Consider the following 13253-nt stretch of genomic DNA (forward strand, 5'->3'; position numbering starts at 1 on the left):
CAAAAATGTTGGATAATTGCTGAAATTCTTGAGATAAATCTTGAAATTTGCTTCTACAATGATTAGATTTGAGAGTTTCTAAAACTAAATCAACTAATTTAATGAAGTTGCTAACTAAGAGAGAGTATCTTTTTTGCTGAAAACTATTCTACTGTTTTTCTTCTCTCCCCCCGAAAAACGATCTCAAAAGGACCTTAAATAGTCCGTACAAAATTGGCTGAGATCGGGAAAAGGTCCGACCGAACTCTGGGTAGGTTTGGTCGGACTCAGGGTAGGTTCGGTCGAACTCTGTGTAGGTTCAGTCGAACCTCCCTGATCCTTGTTTGGTCGAACTTTTGAGGTTCGACCTCTCCTGCAAAATTGCTGAAAACTGGTTTGACACTGCCTTCACTGCACCCAGGAGGTTCGGTCAAACTTTTCAAAAGTTTGACCACACCTAGGTTCGACCGGACCTTTCAGAGGTTCGGCAACACCTCCTCTTGCACTTCCTTTTCTTGCTTCCTCTCCTTCCCTTTTGCTCCTCTTGCCTTTGTCCATGGCTTCAATACTTGGCCAAGGGGCCTCCCACCGTGCCCATAGGACCGTCATGGAACCTGCAGAAGATACCAAAGTTCACGAGAGCATGGGGATGATAAAATAATGCATAAAGATTATCAAAATAAGCGCAAATAAGCATTACTTTTCATCAATACATAAAGAAGCCATAAGAGGATAAATGAGGTGGAAAAAACTAAGAAAAATAAGAGGAAAAAGACCTAAATGCTACCCCTAAGAGTGACATATATGTCACTCATCAAACTCCCCCACGCTAAGCCTTTGCTCGCCCTCGAGCAAAGCAAAGGAAAATGAACAAGGGAGAAAGAATTAGTTATTCAAACATGCAAGGAACAAAAGAAAAACCGAAATTGCTTTTAGCAAAAGCAACAAGCCATTTAAACCCCAAGGTCGCCGATGAGGACGAGTTGTGATCTCGTGAGGGTTTCCAAAGAGCATACCCCACAACTCTTACAAAATTGCTTAGGAAGCTCCGCAAAAAGTCAGCTGAAACGGGAAAAGGTCCGACCGAACTCTGGGTAGGTTCGGTCGGACTCAGGGTAGGTTCGGCCGAACTCAGGGTAGGTTCGGTCGAACCTCCCTGATCCTTGTTTGGTCAAACTTTCCTGGTTCGACCCCTCCTGTAAACATGCTAAAAACTTGGTTAAAACTGCCTTGGAGGTTCGGTCGAACTTTTCAAAAGTTTGACCACACCTTGGTTCGACCGAACCTCTTAGAGGTTCGGCCACACCTCCTCTTGAACTTCCTCTTCTTGCTTCCTCTCCTTCCCTTTTGCTCCTCTTGTATTTGTCCATGCCTCCATACTTGGCCAAGGGGCCTCCTACCATGCTTAGGACCGCCATGGAACCTGCAAAAGATAGCAAAGATCACGAGAGCATGGGGATGATAAAATTATGCATAAAGATTATCAAAACAAGCGCAAATAAGCATACTTTTCATCCATAAAAAAAAAGGAAGCCATAAGAGGAGAAAAGAGGTAGAAAAACCTAAGAAAAACAGGAGAAAAGAGACCAATACACTACCCCTAAGGGTAACATAAATGTCACTCATCATTCAACAAAATCATCTTCCCAAGGTTTGGCGTGCCTAAGGCTGTGATAAGCGATAACGGATCTCATTTTGTTCACAACGCCTTCCAAAAGATGTTGAGGAATCATGGAGTGCATCAACGGTTCGGCTTTCCATATCATCCTCAATCGAGTGGCCAAGTCGAGGTCTCCAATCGTCAAATAAAGCTCATTCTTGAGAAGACGGTTGCAAGGAATAGAAAGGATTGGTCGAACAAGTTAGATGATGCTCTTTGGGCTTATATGATGGCTTTTGAGACACCTATTGGTACCACTCCATATCGCCTTGTCTATGGAAAATCATGCCATCTCCCGGTAGAGCTTCAACATCGTGGCTTGTGGGCCATTAAGAAGATAAATTTTGACTTAGCTAGTGCGGGGGAGAAGAGGTGGTTGGATCTTCATGAGCTAGAGAAACTTCGACTTGATGCTTACGATTGTGTTACCACCTACAAAGCTCGCTCCAAGGAGGTTCATGACAAGTTGATTGAGAAAAAGGAGTTTTGTGTAGGTGACAAAGTCCTCCTCTACAATTCAAGGATGAAGTTGTTCCCCGGAAAGCTCATGTCAAGATGGAGTGGACCATTCTTGGTGAAAGATGTTTTTGATAATGGTGCCGTGGAGATTTCTCCTTTGAACTCCTCATCTTCATTTAAGGTTAATGGTCATCGGCTCAAGAAGTACTATGATGGAGTGTTTGTTGGACTTGTTCACAAAATGATTCTTTTTAAGCCACCTTGAGATGATGGTGCACGTCGAGCTAACGACGTTAACCAAAAGCGCTTACGGGAGGCAACCCGGATTCTCATCTCATTTCTCTTTCCTTTCTTTTCTTTTATTTTTCCTTGATTGGTTTTTGATCTTATTTTGAGTTGGTTTTGTGTTTGTTTTGTAGGTCGCCTATTATCATCACTTGTTGGAAAGAAGGGGTTTGATGAAGAGTTTAGAGTGCAGGGGAGAGGGCTCCCCAAGGGTTGCCCCGCGGTATCTCCGCAGGCCCGGGAAGTTTTGGAGAGGCCTCGGAAGTTTTTAGAGGGCTAAAATTAAAGTTCAATCTAGGGACTTCCCGCGGTTGCCCCGCGGTATCTCCGCGGGCGCGGGAAGTTTTCTAGAGGCTTCGGAAGTTTTGGAGAGGGCGTGGCCCTCATTTCAAGCAAAATAGGGACTTCATTCAAGGAACTTCCCGCGGTTGCCCCGCGGTCTCTCCGCCGGCGCGGGACGATTTGGAGACTGCGCGGCGTTTCTAGAGAGGGCGCGGCCCCCCGTCAGGTAAAAAAGTTCAAAAAGTTTAAAAAGTTCCAGGAACTCCCCGTGGTTGCCCCGCGGTCTCTTCGCGGGTGCGGGAGAGTTGCCGCGGGCGCGGCAGAGTCGGGAGAGGGCGCGGCGAACTGGGTTTGTTATACCCTGGCGCACCCCCTCCTCTCTCTCTCCTCTCTTATTTTCTCTTCTTCTCCTTATTTTTCCCCTTTCTCTCTCTACCTCCTCTCAAACCCTAACCCCAAAACATCACTTTCTCACTTATTTCTTTAAATTTTCCCTAAAATTTTCATAAATTCTTCCATATTCCTCCATTTTCATCACTCCTACTCTACTTTCTCGTGGTTTTTCGGGAAATTTCGGGTCTTTGAAGTGCTTTGAGCTTAATTTGAGTCTCCAATCTTAGTATACTTCTAACCTTTGTATTATTTTTGTCAATTTCAATTGATTTCTTTACATTGGTTTGTTTACCTTGATTTTGAGCATGATTTTTGTGTTTTATGGTTGATTTATGGGAAATTTGGTATATTTGGGTGATTGTTACTTTTTCTTGTTGTTTCATGAATATATTAATGATTGATTGTTGATATTGTTGTTTTTTGTTGGACTTTTGGTTGCTGTGTTGATTGGAACAGGTACCTTGTAGTTTGTGGTGGTTTGGTTGGATTTATAAGGAGGGTTGTGAGTAATTTTGGTGGTCGTTGTTTTGTTTGAGGGAGTTTGTGTTGTTCTTGTGAATTGTGTGAATTTTGTTAAAATGGATTTGTTAAGAAGAGTGAAAAGTAGCAAAAAGCGCTCAAACTAATCCCCCGGCCAATCCTCAAACCCTCAACCCCAACCGTATTCCACAACTCAAGATGATGCTCCTCCTCCTCCTCTACCCCCTTTCAAGTTTTGGAACCGGTCTAAACAAACCCCCATCTATAACAAAATGAAAGACCGGAAGTTTAGACCTTCCCGCCATTACTTTCGTGAGGACATGGCCAAGCTAGGAATTGAGAATGACCTTGACATCCTTCTAAACAACCTAAGCTTGGGTGAGTTTATAAAGTCTTCCCCTAGAACCTATTTGGAGCCTTCCATTGAGTTTTTCTCCACATTTGAGTTCAATAAGGTGGGGGAAACCGACTTTATTATTTCCTTCCAACTCTTCAATGTCAAACACATCATGAACCTAGCCGAGTTCAATGTAGCCCTTGGTTTCAACCCCAATGGTCATATTTTCGAGCCCCTTATCTCCCTAGTCCAAAATGAGTATAATGAGGTTTCTTGGTGGAGAACCATAGCCCTCAAGAGGGAGTTTCATTCGAAGAAGTCTCTTGCTAGTGAGATTATCCATCCGGCCCTTAGGATCCTTCATAGAATTCTTGGGTATTCGGTCTTTAATAAGCAAGATTTGGGGAAGTTATCTCGAGAGGAGATTATCGTGTTATGGATGGCTACCAAGCCGGAGTTAGGGTCAAGGATTAATTTTGGCTATATCTTCATGAATTGTTGTAAGGAGATAATGCATGGGGTCAAAACAGGGGAAATTCATTGTGGGGGCATGGTGACACGTCTTGTGTCGTATTTTAAGCAAGAGGGATTCTTGAGGTCTTGCACTCCGGTTGGAAGGAGTGAAGACATGTGGATTAGTTTGAAACAAGTTAGCACTTTGCGTTTCATAACTAGCACTAGGAAAACCGGTACTTACTCTTGGCTAGTGAGAAATTCCCACCATTGTCTACTCCCTAACCGGGCCGCCACCTCCATCCTTCGTGAGGCTAGAAACATTTGGATGGTCCCTAGGGACAATGGGAGGATTGAAGATGAGATGAAGGAGGATTATGAGATTGATGAGGGTGATGAGAATGATGAGGAAGAAGAGGAAGGAGGAGGAGAAGAATATGATGAAGAGCAACAACAACCACCACTACAACAACAACATGAGCATTTTCATGATGATGCTCAAAGAGGAAGAAGAGAAAGAAGACAACAACAACAACAATATTTTTAAGGAGATGCTTATCTCCGAGAGATGGAGGCTATGAGAGCCAACATGGAGCGCATGCAATTGAGCATGCAAGGTATGTACTCAGACCACCAAACTCTGTCTTATCAAACTAGTTCCTTATATGACACTAGTGTGCGTAGGGGGGAGGTCACACCTCTAGTTAACTACCCTTATGTGCCGCCCCAACAAGGGCCGGTACCTTCATGGGGTGGTGACAACCTCCCTACGTACCCATATTGGCCCGGGGTTGAGGACCCCGATGTGCCAAGGTGCAACTTCCCACCTTATGATTATAGGGTCTCGGGGGGAGTGATTATCGGGGTGATCCCGCATACTACTATGTTCACCCCAGTCACCCCGAGCTCCTTGGTCAGCGTGAGCCCTACGACCAATTGACCCAATCCCAACTTGACCTATTCAAGAGTCACTATGGATTTCCTCCCGGTTACACCGAAGGTTGGGATACGGGTGATGATGGTGCCGGCCTTAGTGGCCAATAGTCCGCTTATGCATGTTTGTTTCCCTTTTTATTCTCCCCCTTCCCTATTTTGCATGTTTGTAGGCATCGCGGTCGATGCCTTCATTTTGTTAGGGGGGAGGGTCAAAAAGGATGTTTTATGGTTGGTTTGGGGGAGGCACCTGGGGCTCGGTGAGAAGTCTTTGATAAGGTTTTTGGTGGATTTTTGCTAATGGTCTCGTTGGTTTGTTGCTTGTTGTTTTGTTTCACTTCATGATGTTTTTGCGAGTTTCTTGAAAAAAAAAATTTAAAAAATAAAAAATAATTTTTGCTAATCGATGGTTTTCTCTAGGTTTTTGTATATAGCTTGTGTCTAAGTGTTTTATCGTTTGATTTTGTTTGGAAGTTACGAACAATTTCATTTTGTATATATAGCCTTTTTCTTTAACTCACCTTGCTCGTAGCCTATGCTTTGGATTGCGGAGCCTTTTGGAGAAGCACGTTCCTACTCCTTGGGTACTTTAGTTTAGCACGGACGCTTGGTGAGGCCTTTCTTATTTTACCTCTTTATTTTCACTTCTATATTTTCTTGGTTGCTTAGATTAGGAATAGATTTAGGGGAAGTTGAACGGTTCGAGGATGTATGAATTTAACACCTAGTGTGTTTGGGGTCTTTGGCGATGTGGCCATTAGACCGCTTGTATGTCGATTGGGATAAACGTGTTATGATTGCATCTTTGCCCTTTTCCTCTTTCCCTTTCTTGTCCTTGTCTAAGTTTTCCATCTTCTCTTTTCTTTTCTTTCCTTTCTTTTTATTCTTGTTTGTGTGCATAACTTTTTGAGGCTTTATTTTCACTCTTTCTCTTTTTGAAAATTGGACTTGTATGCAATGGACTTTTGCTTTTGAATAATAGTCTTCCTAGGTAATAATGGTATGCACGGTTTGAGATTACGTTTGGTTGATTCTAGGATAAAGCATGCTAAGATAGTTGTCTAGAACTAGGGGGATCATGAAACCGGATTCTACTCGTTTGTGGCATGTTGGTAGTTGCTCCCTATCTTTGATTAGACAACCTTAGTGAGTTTTTCCTACAACCATGTGAGATGTATATTTGTTCAAGCTTTCATCAAATTCTTGCATGAGCGGCATGGATCCTTGATTTTCGCAAACCTAATCTAGAATCTTAGCGTATGATTCCTAAGACCGTGACCGAACTATCTAGGGAGGACAAAGGCAACTTTTCAGGGAGGTATTTTCTTTTTCTAAGATAGTCCCTTTATGTTTACTTTTTTTTTTTGGTTTGGGATACATTTGCCTACTTGTTACCCCTTTGAACCTTTTTCCCTCTTTTCAAGCCGCATAATTAGATATCTTGAGCCTTTTGTTTCGTTCTCCTTCTTTTTGGTTTTTGTGAAGCAAGGGTCAATGTTTGGTGATTGTGGTCTATGAAGTTGGAGTTTGGTTCGAATTGGTACACATAATTGAGTTGTTTATATTTGGTAAATAAAGGCAAATGCTTATGTAAAAGCCGTCCTTAGTAAAAGAGGCAAGGATGTTAATAAATGCATATTTAAAAAAGCCGTCCGAATTGAAAAAAGGCAAGGACTAATGCTTTTAAGCAGTACGAGAAAATACAAACAATTTTATAAATGAGAAAATGCAAAAAAAAAAGAAAAACCATAAAAATTCAAGTGTCTTTCTCCTCTCTATGCATTGAGGACAATTTTCTTTTAGCTTGGGGGGGAAAGCGTTTGCGCTTTATGTTCTTATTTTTGTAGATTGTTGCTTTGAATAAGCTTGGGGGTGTTAATACGTTTTTGTTTGGTGATTACTTAAGTTTTTTGTTGAGATTTGGCCGGTCTTTGCTTCACAATTTAGGATAACCGCCAAATTTTAAATTTTAGCCTACCTTAACCCTTCTTGCCTTACGTTACAACCTTTGGGAAGACCTTTGGACCTAGGAGTTGAGTCTTTCATCGGTAGAGGGAATCATGGGTTGTAGACTAAGGAAAGGGGATGCGAAATCAAGATGTCGAGTAGCCCAAAATATTAATCTTTTTCCGGTTCCTTCGCGGAATCTATGAGATGCTCACTAAGGGGAGATATGAGATTAGTAGGGGGAACGCGGTAAGACCGTTTGGGATGAAAGTGGAGTGTGATAACTAGTTCCTATGCTTAGCATATTTATGTTTCAATCAACCTTAGGTATCTTATAACGTGCATACCATAATTCACTTTAGAAAGGTTGTTATTCATTTGAATTATAGTCTCTTTGTAAAGTCCATTTCGTAAAGATTTTGTTTCCTTTTTCCTCTTTCTTTTCCTTTTATGGTTTGCCTCTTGGGGGTTTGGTGGAGAGTTATGGGTAAACTCTTAGGATACCCTTACGAGAGCATCACTCGTCCTCTAGGGCGATCTAGGGGTTTAAATGGCTTGTTGTAGCTAAAAACAACCGTGATTCCTACGACAGTGAGTCTTAGTGTAAATTCTCGCCCCTCTTTTTCTTTTTGCTTCGAATAAGCCCTTCTTTTTCCTTTTTAGCCTTTGTTTTGCTCGGGACGAGCAAAATTCTAGCTTGGGGGAATTTGATGAGTGTCATTTATGGCACTCATTGGGTAGTCTTTTAGGGTTATTTCTTTCCCTTTTTCATGCTTTCTTCTCTTATTTTTGGTCCTTTTTCCTTTAGTTTCTCTTTCTCCTCTTTTCTTTATGGTTCTCGTGTTTTTCTCGTGTTTTCCTTTTATTTGGCTCTTTTTCCCTTTTGTTTCCTTTATTTGTTTGCTTGTGTAGGTACTTGGAGAATCACCTTTGCAAAGGAATCAAGTTGGGACCTTAATGACCAAGCAAGGAAGAAGCATTTGGCTAGAGAGGCCTTGGAGAGGCCTCGGAGAGGTCTCCAAGGTATTGCCAGCAGGCCGCGGGCGCGGGAAACTTGGAGGGGGCGCTCTGTCTCAGAGAGACCGCGGCCCCCTAATTGAGTTTTGGGAGCAGGGGATTAGCAGCGGGCGCGACATCTGTGGCCACGGGCGCGGGTTTATATTGCCGCGGGCGCGGGTGTTGCCCAGATAGCCCGGGGAGGGTTCCGTACCCATTTCTCCACGGCCACGGGTTCATCGAGAGAGGGCGCGGGATTTGCCGGTTTCTTCTTTGCTTATAAATAGAATTGTAATTCCTTTTTGAAACCAACTTTTTGATAATATTTCATTAGCTTAGTTTTAGAGAGAGAATTTAGAGAGAGGTTAGAGAGAAGTTCTTGGTTTTGGATTTGTAACTGAACATTTGATCAATCAAGTTTGGATTTCTTCATTTTCAATCATCAATATTAGTGAGAATCTCTTCCTTCTTTCTTCTCTTACTTACGTGTTATTTGATTTATGCTTGTTGCTTGTTTTTCTTTGGATTTGAATTTGATATTGTTGAATATTTTGATTTCTCTTAGATTTTGATATAGAATGATGATCAATGCAGGTTCTAGTTATTTGTTCTTGAATTTCACCATGATTAGTGAGTAGATTAGTTGCTAGGGAAAGGGGGAAGCATGTTTGATTAATGAAATTGCTAGTTGATGCTCTTTGATTGATTGATTTGTTGCAATTAAATTGGTTGACATAGTTTTGCATGTGATTGATTAGACTAGGAGTGATCAACCTATAAGATTAATCTAGATTGCATTGCAACTCTTAATGACATGAACAATTGATTTGAAAGTTGCTCTAATTGATTGGGTTTGCTTGTGATTCTTCTTGATTTGCCTTTCATAGTTACTCCTAGATTGGCCTATAGGAGATAGCTTTTGAACTCTCTTGATTGCTACTATTGTTTGTCCATTGCAATACTTGAATTAATTGATTGAGCTCTAAACTAGCATTATCATTGAACTTGCATGTGGAACCCATATCCCTAGTGTTTAGACCTTTGATTTACTTGATTAGACTTGTTTTAGTTTACCATAGTGCCAACCATAATCTCAACTCCATCTTCGAGGTAGCTTGACTTAGGCTCTAGTTTTCATCATTTCATTTCCTAGGGATCGACCCTTAACATGCCCAATATTCATATAAGGTTGGTTAGGTGTTTAAAAATTTAGTTTGACTTGGGGGAAGAGTAGATAACGACATACATTTTCCCCTTGTCAACAATTGTCACCGTTGAATCTTCAATCTCTCAATCACCATTGAAATTCCTTACTTTCTCTCTCTAAAATCTAATCCTAAACCAACCCTAAAACTAGAGAGAGAAGCTCTCAACTAAGCTAAGAATATGATCAAAATCTAAAATAAAACTTGCTTGCAAAACTTGGGTTCAAAAGGGTATTTATAAGTGGCGCAAAATGAAGAAGAACGAAGCCAAATCCCGCAGAGGAGCACCTGTGCAAGGGGGCTGCGCGCCCGCGCTCTTCTGGGTTTCTTCGGATCTTATCGTGACTTCGTGCGTTCGCTAAGGTCGCACGATTATAATGATGATGAACACAAAGAGAGGCAGTCCCAAAAGCACTTGATTGTGGGTTCAACACCCCATATTCATGAGAGCACGGCTTGAGGGCGCAAGAGTTAGAACTTGGAGATTCCACTTCCTTGCATCTTGAGCTTTCCAATTGCCATGAGCTTGCTCCTAAGGCTTCCTCCACCTTAGTAAATCACTAATATCAAGATCCGAACCTCGTACAATACCTACAACCACGAAAATAGAGCAAATAAAGGAGAAAAGATTAGAAAACCATATAAATGCACAAAAGCTACAAAATAAGAGAGGAAAGGTAAGACTAAGACCAAAAGCATAAAACTAAGCATTTATTAAGCATGAAAGACATGAAAAGAGGAATAAAATAACCTAAATGTTCATCAAATGGGTTCCATTTATGACACCCATCAAATACCCCTAAACATACCTTTTGCTCGTTCTCGAGCAAAACAAAACCAAGGGAGAAATGATGAGCTTATTCAAACTAACAAAAAGAAGAGAAGAGACAAGAATATACACTAACTCACATTCGTAGGAGTCACGGTCAATTTTAGCAACTAAAGACAAGCCATTTAAACCCCTAGATCGCCCATGCTCTTGTAAAGGTTTCCTAAGAGATTAACCTATAACTCTCATAATAATACAAACAACGCAAAGCATGAAAAAGAAACTAAAATATAAGAAAAGTACACAAATGTTCCTGAAAGGACTTTTCCAAATGTACAAGTACAAATGAATGCAAATCTTTTTAAACAAGTAAGAGAGTGCACGTTTCAAGATACCCGAGATTGATTGAAACATAAATATGCTAATCACAGGAACTAGAGAAACACAATCCACTTTCATCCCGAACGGTCTTACCGCGTTCTCCCTACTAGTTTCATATCTTCCCCTAGTGAGCATCTCAAAAGTTCCACGAAGGAACCGAAAAAAGAGATAATTTTGGGCTACTCGACGTCTTGACAATGCATCCCCTCTCCTTAGGCTTTAACTCGTAATGCCCTCTCCCGAAATATGACTCAACCTCTAGGTCGAAAGGTCTTTCCTAATGGTTGTAATGTAAGGGAAAAAAGGGTGAGAGTAGGCTTAAAATTTTTAAATTTGGTGGTACACCTAGGTGATGAACCAAAGATTGCCCAAACCTCGGCACCAAAACCGAGAAGTCACCAAACAAAAACAAACTAACATCCCCAAGCTTATTCAAAGCTATATCCAATAGCATATATATAAAAAGCGTAAACGTTTCTCCCCAAGCTAAAAGGAAGCATTGTTCTCAATGCTTGAAGAGGAAAATAGTCTCATCTAAATATTTTTGGATTTTTTTTTTATTTCTTTAAAAGTAATTTTCCATGCCTTTTTAGCTTAGGACGGCTTTTACAAACTTTGCATTTATTATGTCCTTGCCTCTTTTGAATTTGGACGGCTTTTTCCATCATTCATTTGCCATTATTCACAATGTATACAAAAAACAAGCTTGCTTACAAATAGAACCAATATCCTACCTTATGTACCACAAACTCCAAAAACATGACAATTTGCTTCACAAAAACCAAAAATGGAACAAAAAGAAACAAAAGGCTCAAAGTTCTAAAGATGTGGCTTGAAAAGAAGGGGAAAGGCTCAAATGGTTAGAAAGAAGGCAAATGTAAACCCAAATGAACTAAAAATAAAGAAGATTAACCTAGAAAAGAAAAATTACAACCCCGAAAAGTTGCCTTTGTCATTCCTAGATGGCTCGGTCTCGTGTTTGAGAATTATGAGTCAAGATTCTAGAGTAGGTCAACAATACTCAAGGATCCATGCCGCTCATGCAAATATATGTTGAAGGCTTTAAAAACAAAGAACCACATAAATGTAGAAAAAACTCACTATTGGTGTCAATTCGACTATAGGAAGCAACTATCAAGCAACTATCAACATGCCACAAATAAGTAGAATCCGGTTTCATGGTCCCACTAGTTCTAACCAACTGCCTTAGCATGCTTTATCCTAGAATCAACCAAGCGTACTCTCAAACCGTGCACACCGTTACCATTTAAGAAGAAAAACATTTAACTATACAAGTCCTAAAGTATTATGTCCAAACCAAGAACAAAACAAAGACACATTGCAAATTGCCTTGATAGAAACAAAAATCTTTTTGGAGTTTTCTCACAATATAAGAACATGGAAATGCATATACAAAGGTGCATATATTATGTGAATCAACATCCCATCAAACATGATAGAATACCCTCCCCCAAGCTTGAATGAGACAATACACTCATACATAAATCCTAGAAACCATGGGAGGGGAAAACAAGGAGATCAATCCAACAAACCAACATATATCCAACAAGTAATCATCCACTAGAGAAAGAGCAAGGAAGGATATTACCGGATATTAGGTGGGTGTAAATACCCGCAAATGACCCAATTAAACCTTTTAAAGCTAATTTTCTCAAGAATTGAACCTTGCCTTCCATATGCTAGCAAAAATAGGAGTCAACTTCCTTGATTCTTGATCCAAATCTATATCAAGTCATGTACCTAGCAAAAGGCACACAAACATTTCCATGAGAGAAAATCAATTCTAAAGAATAAATGAAAATCTAATCTAAAGCACGGGTTACTTCCCGAGAAAGGCTTGCTTAAGGTCCAAGCTTGACCGCTCTAGTAAAATAATAATTCAACGCACGCAACAGCTTGTCAAATGCACTACTACACATTTCGTAAGAGAAAAGGTAAGCAAATGACGGGATAAAAACGTGAAACAAGATTGTTGCATGCAAGTGAGGAGGGAGGTACCAAAAGAAAGAAAAAGAGGGATCAAAAGGAAAAACGAGAAAATAAGAAGAAGAAGGGGGAATAAAAGAATGGAAAGAAAAAGAGAAAGGAAAATCCTCCTCATTAAAATATGTTTGGGTGGCAACATCACCCTTTTCCTCAATTAGGGACAAATGAGCCATATACAAATCATCATAGACAAGGGGGTCCCCAATAGGCTTATTAACAAAGGAAGGGAGGGATATAGGAGTGTAGGGAATATGGTTGAAATTGCTTGAAAAAGGGACATGAGAGGAGGGAATAGGGGCTATGATCTCACAAATGAATTCTTCTTCACCGCCATGCTTCAAATCACCAATAAGAGCATAAAAATCAATCACAGAATCCTCAAAAGAAGAACACTCAAGATCATCATCTCCCTAAAATATCCAACTTCCAAGAGGAACTACATAATCCCCTTCAATACAACCATGAACAACAACTCCCTCAACTTCCTTAAACGCTAAAGTCTCCAAGCCATGCATGAATGAATGGATGCAAATTCATTTCAAGCTCATCTCTCTCCCATGAAGTATTCTTAATGAACTCACTCAAAAGGCTATGGGTTTTCATTTGACACTCAAATAACACATTGGTCATAACCTCAATCGAGTCCAAATACTCAAGGATAGAAGAATTACAATCATGCACAAGAGA

The sequence above is a fragment of the Chenopodium quinoa genome, unplaced genomic scaffold, assembly GCF_001683475.1.
Source record: "Chenopodium quinoa cultivar QQ74 unplaced genomic scaffold, ASM168347v1, whole genome shotgun sequence".
Lineage (NCBI taxonomy): Eukaryota > Viridiplantae > Streptophyta > Magnoliopsida > Caryophyllales > Amaranthaceae > Chenopodium > Chenopodium quinoa.